The sequence below is a fragment of the Carcharhinus amblyrhynchos genome, chromosome 10 (genome assembly GCF_965287045.1).
Source record: "Carcharhinus amblyrhynchos chromosome 10, sCarAmb.v2.hapA, whole genome shotgun sequence".
Classification (NCBI taxonomy): Eukaryota; Metazoa; Chordata; class Chondrichthyes; order Carcharhiniformes; family Carcharhinidae; genus Carcharhinus; species Carcharhinus amblyrhynchos.
This window is the reverse complement of record NC_137333.1, coordinates 66,883,600-66,889,843: the sequence shown is the minus strand read 5'-3', so window position 1 is coordinate 66,889,843 and position 6,244 is coordinate 66,883,600.

Genomic DNA, 6,244 nt, shown 5'->3' with positions numbered 1-6,244 from the left:
TTACCAAAAATAAAGTTGGCATTTTCCAATAAAAAAATCCTCTGAACAATGTGTTTTGTTTTGTTTAAACTATATGGGAAGATCAAGGCTGGAAGATTAATCCTGAATAGTGGTGATATATTTACTAAAAAAAATTCAAACATAATAAAAATTCCTCAACTGAGGCAATCCTCATGGCAGGAAGCAAAGAGTTTCTGTTTCTGTGGAGGCTGTTGTGGAATGGAACTGTTTTGTCTTGACTTTTCTAAAACAATGAAGAGTTTTTAAATATGAATTATATATCAACCTCGATTAGAATACTTAAGGATTCCCCAAGATGGGGGAATTTACAGGAGACAGAGAAGAATAAATAGCAAGTACCTGAATTCAGTTTTCCACTTTGAAGGTTTGATGCTAAAAATGCAACATCGCTCCTGTGTAAATCCATTAGCAATGAGACTGAAATGAAGAGAGTTGTATTTCAAAACAGCAAACATTTCTGTCTCAGAATAGATTACTAAACATAACTGTTAATGTTTATTTCAAATAAATGACTCACACGGGAAAACACGAATGCTTAGTAAGGACCAAATCTTTATTACATTCTTCAACATCAATCATTTTGGGTAAGTGTATTTTGCATAAAATCGCAGGATCCAGCAGAAATCTTGGAGAGGGACTTGAACCTACTGGGCCCGATTTTACCAACAATTAGCGTCTGTTTTCGGGCGTGAAGTTGTGGTAAAGTCAGGTGTGAGGCCTTTATTGCGATCTGCACCCGCATCCGCGCAGATCGCCACTTTACTGAGACTCACAAATGGCGAGGATCGGTCCCATGCCCAAATCGGGTGCAACGATGATTTAAATGCATTTGCATGCATTTAAATTGAATTAATGAACTGCCCACCCAACTCTATCAGCATTTCCCTCTTTACCACCACGTTTACCAATCCGGAACCATGCTTTTAGGCACCTGTTGAATAAAAGTCTGAATCAGGCACTTCCTCAGTAAGGGTTGGTGAGGAGGTAGGTGCATGGTGTCCGAAAGCTCTCTACTACTCATGGGTGTCCTGTTGTTGCGGTCATTTCGCTGTTTTGGTCGGTGGCGGCTCTGCGAGTGTGTGGGGGGAGGGGGGGTTGTAGCTGTGCATGATCTTCAATGTCTGGAAGCACGGACCTGGGTCTCAGCACTGACCTTGGGTCCTGCAGTGCTGGTGGGTCCTAGCACAGCAGCCCACTTCAGGCTGAAAGATGGGCACAAAGCCCTTGCAGATAGCACTGCTGCAGTCTCTCAATGTTACCAGGGGCTGTGATTGTGTGGAGCATGTGGCTGGGGGGCATGGGGAGGCTGTGATTGTGTGGAGCATGTGGCTGGGGGGTCTGTGACTGGAGCATGTGGCTGGGGGGATTGGGGGGCTGTGATTGGAGCATGTGGCTAGGGAGACTGGGGGACATGGGAGGGGCATGTTGTGTGCTAGGGGCAAGCAGCATTGCATGACTCCAACATTTGTTCATCTCCACCTCCCCCCACTCCGCCTATCAGAGTTATGAGATGGCTTTTGCAATGCAACCTATCGATCTTGCTGTTCTTCTGGTTGCTGCTAGAGCTGAGGAGGAGGACATGGAGGAAGAACTGCGGGCCCAGGAGGCTCAGGCCGTACCACCTGCAGGACCAGAGGGAGACGACAGGAAGTGGTCACCATTCACTCAGAGCGGGGGTCTTCGGAGAAGGAGGGAACAGAGACCTTGGCAGTTCCGTGCACGAGTATCCTTCGAGGAGATGTCGGACACTGTATGCCGCCAACGTCTCCAACTCCAAAAGGATATCGTGCGACACCTGTGTGACCTGTTGCAGAACCTGGCACCGAGGGGCAGGGTGGGGCGGGGGGTGCCACCCACACTCAGAGGCTGTCAGATTGACGGCTGCTCTGAACTTTTACGCGACCGGCTCCTTCCAGAGACCGAACGGAGATGTCTGTGGCATCTCCCAGTCTTCAGTCCACACCTGTGTCAAGCAGGTCACCGAGGCCCTGTATGCCCGGGCTGGGCAGTACATCACATTCAACCTGGACCAGGCTCATCAGGAAGCCTGGGCTGCGGGGTTCGCTGCAATTGTGGGCAGTCGACTGTACCCATGTCGCCCTCAGGACCCCTCTCAGCCATGGGCCACAAAATCTCAAGAAGCCTGCTCAGTCCCTCTGCTGTGACTCAGCCATTGCTTGGAACCTGCCACCCATGGTGAGGATCCCCTGCACCAGGCTTTCCACTGCAGGCACCATCGTTGCAGTGTTGCCATTGGTAGCGTGCATGACAGGCAAGAGCTGCTCTGCCTGGAAGCTTTGGGACGCCTCCCAGCAGCCTCGCAGTTGGTCCAGTGTGTCCCTCCTACATTTCCTGGCTCTGTTGCTGCATCTCCAGCAGCTGAGGGAGAAGTGATCTCAGAGGGCCAGCATGAAGCCTGGGGCCAGCTGAATCCTCGCCTCCAGCAAGGCCCCCTCATGCCAGAAGCCTCGGACGTTTCCTCCTCCATCCGATGTACATAAGCAGATGTGTCGTGCTCACCAGAGAATGAGCCAGAAACCTCAACACTAACTGGATCCACCGACATGTCAGTTTCTGCGGTGGTGAGGTAAAAGCTGATGGATAGACGGTGCCACTCTCGGAGGTCCCTTCACCCATATCCTCTGAGGACTCATCTGAGCTATCGTTCTCATGATGGATGGGAGCTGTAGCCGGGGCCTGTGGTCCAGAAGGCTCTGGGGCATCAGGATCTGTCCCTGAAACACAGGATACCGGGTTAAATGCAAAGGAGGGAGAAGAATCCGGGATGCCAAACGTGAATCACATGGCTCCCTTGAACATAGAACACTGAACCCAGACAACTACATCACAGGGACAGACCCTTCGGACAGCTAACCCTGTAGTGACCGGGCTGCCCATCTGATTTGTTTGCCCCCACATGCCTCTGTTCCCATCCCATTCAGATAGCTGTAGACATGCCCCTTAAATGTCCCTACAGTTTCCAATTCCACGACCCCCCCAGGCAGTAAGTTCCAGGCTCCCACTATCCTCTCAATGCCAATAAAATGCCTCATACATCACCTTTACACCTTGCTCCTTGCACCCGAAACCCGTGACCGCAAGAAGTTGCCTCAACATGAGTGTAGGAATGGCAGGGGATCACGTCTGGATGGCAGACCAACCATGCTGTCGCTGACAGCCTGCGTCTCCCCTTCTCTGGTGAGCTCCAGCGCCCACTCCTCGAACGGGTTGAGGACCTGGAGGTCTGGCTCACCAACCCCTGTCTTCGACCTCACCCGAGTGTTGTGCTTGGTCTTCCTCTGTGGAGACAGATGGAACCATGAAATAAATGGTGGTGTGATTCATGCAGAGAATTAGGTGGTGACCCTTAGCGGTCAAACACCTTTCCCCCCAGGCTCACTGGAGGTGCTCGGGTGTCAGGAGCTGGAAGCATGCAGGGTGCTGGAAATAGGAGGATCTGGGAGAGATATTAGCAAGCATGCTGAATGGGGTTCAGCACTCACCCTTGCTGCATGGATAAGGTCATTGACTTTTTTCTGGCACTGCCTCGCGGTTTGGGGGGCCAGTGCCCTGGCACTGACTGAAGCAGCGACTGCCTCCCAGGCCTCATGGCCATCAGCCCCCTTGGGTCTGTGTCCTCCTGGGAGGAACAGGGTGGCCTGCCTTGCCTCTGCAGCACCCAGCAGCCTCCCCAAGTCATCATCAGAAAATCGGGGGTGGGCGTGGGTGGAGCCGGTCGTGCGCACATTGTCCCGTACTGCCTGCCAGTCCATTCTGGAGTTTCCCTTTGTTAGGGCAGATCAGCTGCAGGCGGTTTGACAGAGCATTCCAGCAAGTTCCATGCCGTTTGCTTGTTAGCATTGAGAGGAAGGCAAGTGAGCACTTGCAGGTGTACTGCTGGGGGGCGGGGCGCGGTGACGGTGGATGAGTGCCTCAATGGTTAGCCACAGGGGAGAGAGGGGGAGATGTCACACAGCCATCAGCGTCTAAGTGGGATGGGGCCTTGTGTGTGGGATTATCCGGCCTGGCAGTGATGTGACGGGTGCACTTTTTTGGTGTTTTTTTCCAATTGTGCATGCACGGTTCAGAACTCAGATCGTTCTGGCAGCGCTACGCCCTGCCCACAGCGTGAATCAGACTGGAGATGGCTGAGAGCATAGGGGAGCACCTGAAAGCGGATTTCTAAGTCGGATCTGTACTACGCCCAGAATCGGCACTTAAAATGAAAATGGTAAAATCGGACCCACTGACTCAGAATTGGGAATTCAAGCAACTGAGCCACGGCTGAGACCCATTATGTAACAGTAAAGAACGGTAGTATACAACTTGAGTATTGCTGTCTAAGCCTTTTGCCTTACACTCGTCAGGCGAGGCATATGTATGATTTTGATAATTTTTATGAGTTGTTGGTCTGTATGGATTTTATTATTTAACCACATTTTAAAATAAGTGGTTCAGTTTCAAATTCTGTTAGTCAGATACTTGACAATCAGGATATTTTACAGCTGAAATTATACTTAATTGTTCATTTTAAGTTGCTTAAGAGTCTGTATTCAGCAGTTCTGTTTGAAGAAATGGCTGAAAAGTAGTTTGATCTTGGAATGATGCTTTGGGTGGAATTTTTCCAACCCGCCTGTGGAAAATCTGGCCGGGGCCTAAATGTCAGAAACTCGCTAGGTAACATAAAGTTACGTTGCAGTTCTCCAAATAGCAGGTTAATGGTGGCTGGTCATCCCATTGGCAGATGGTGTGAATGCTATTTGCGTGTATTTTCATCTCATGAATGCTCATTAAAACAGCTGCCCACCAGAATCTTGTCAAGCCTTTAAATCTTGTGCCATGCCAGTGGGAAATTATGCTGCTGTCAAACCTCATTGCTACTGACTAGCATGCACAAGGTGCTCCTCCCTTAGCCAGAGACTTTGAGGTGAACGTAACAAAGCCTTTCTGCCACAGTGCTGTGCTGCTCCAGACTGCACCGTGCTGCTGGATCCATGGACCCAATAAGGTCACTGTCTCAGTTCAGTACTATGCCTGGGGTGGGGAGTATAGAGGTCTCCTTGCCCTCCTGGTGTCATACATCAGTGTCTGTCTGGACCTCACTGTCTTGTGGGACTCATGCAGCCGCCATGACAGAAGTCCATAGTTCCACCAGATAGAGTGGGAGGTGAGGGGAAGGGAGGATGGTTGTGGTCTGACAAAGACAAGGAGGCAGTGTGGAAGGAGGGCAGTGCAAGGAAGGGGGGGTGTGTAGGGCAAGGTCTCACGATGTCAGGCAGAGAGGCAAGAGGATGGATGAAGATGAACATTGGAAAACAGAGGGAAGATCAAGGGGAGGGAAGCTGGACCTTGACAAGACTGCATGAAAAGCTTGTGGCGGGGCTGAAAAAAATACCTCATTGTTTACTGGAAGGGGATGGACGAAGACAGCAGATGCAGTGGCTAGAGGTCCAAGTGCAACATGGAAAAGCCTCACAGATGATGGGCTCAGCAGGAAGTGATTGAATCAAGGAACAGATTTCTTATTGAGTCTGCTAGACTTTCCCTCTGGATTTCTGATATTCTAGTGAAGACAGGTGGGCTGGAGAGAATGATGTTGCGGACTGCTATTTAAATATGGCACCAAGACCTTTAAACTCATCAGCTGAGGGCAAGCAGGCAATTCAGCCGCCAGCCTGCCAGCAGAGTCAAAGGGGGAACTTACCTGCACATAATTAATGAGGTTCTAAGCATGGAATGTGACGTGGGGTCCTGCCTTTCTCGTTGGTAGGACAGGCACTGCTGGAGCCACCCGCCATCAAACTAAGGGCCCGATCTTACCATCATTTTGCGCCTGTTTTCAGGCTCTCAAACTTGATAAAGTCGGGCATGAGGCAAGTAGCGCGATCCGTGCCCACCTCCGCACTGGTTCCCCCTTTACCAAGGCCCGAAAGTGGCCACAATCGGGACCATGGGCTGCACACTCAATCATACTGGGACTTCCCCCTTTACCACCGCGTTGGCCCATCCAGAATTGGTGCAAAACAGCCATGCTCCTGTTAGTGAGGAGGTAGGTGCCGAGCGTCCAACGGCTCTCTGCTTGAGATTTGGGTGGGGGGAGGAAAGGGAGGGTCCACTGCCACTCTGCCTGTGATCAATGAGGGGAAATGGGGGGTTCTGCTGCCACTTTGTCTGAGATTGGTGGGGGGGGATGGGGAGAGGGGCCCATGATTGGTCGGGGTGG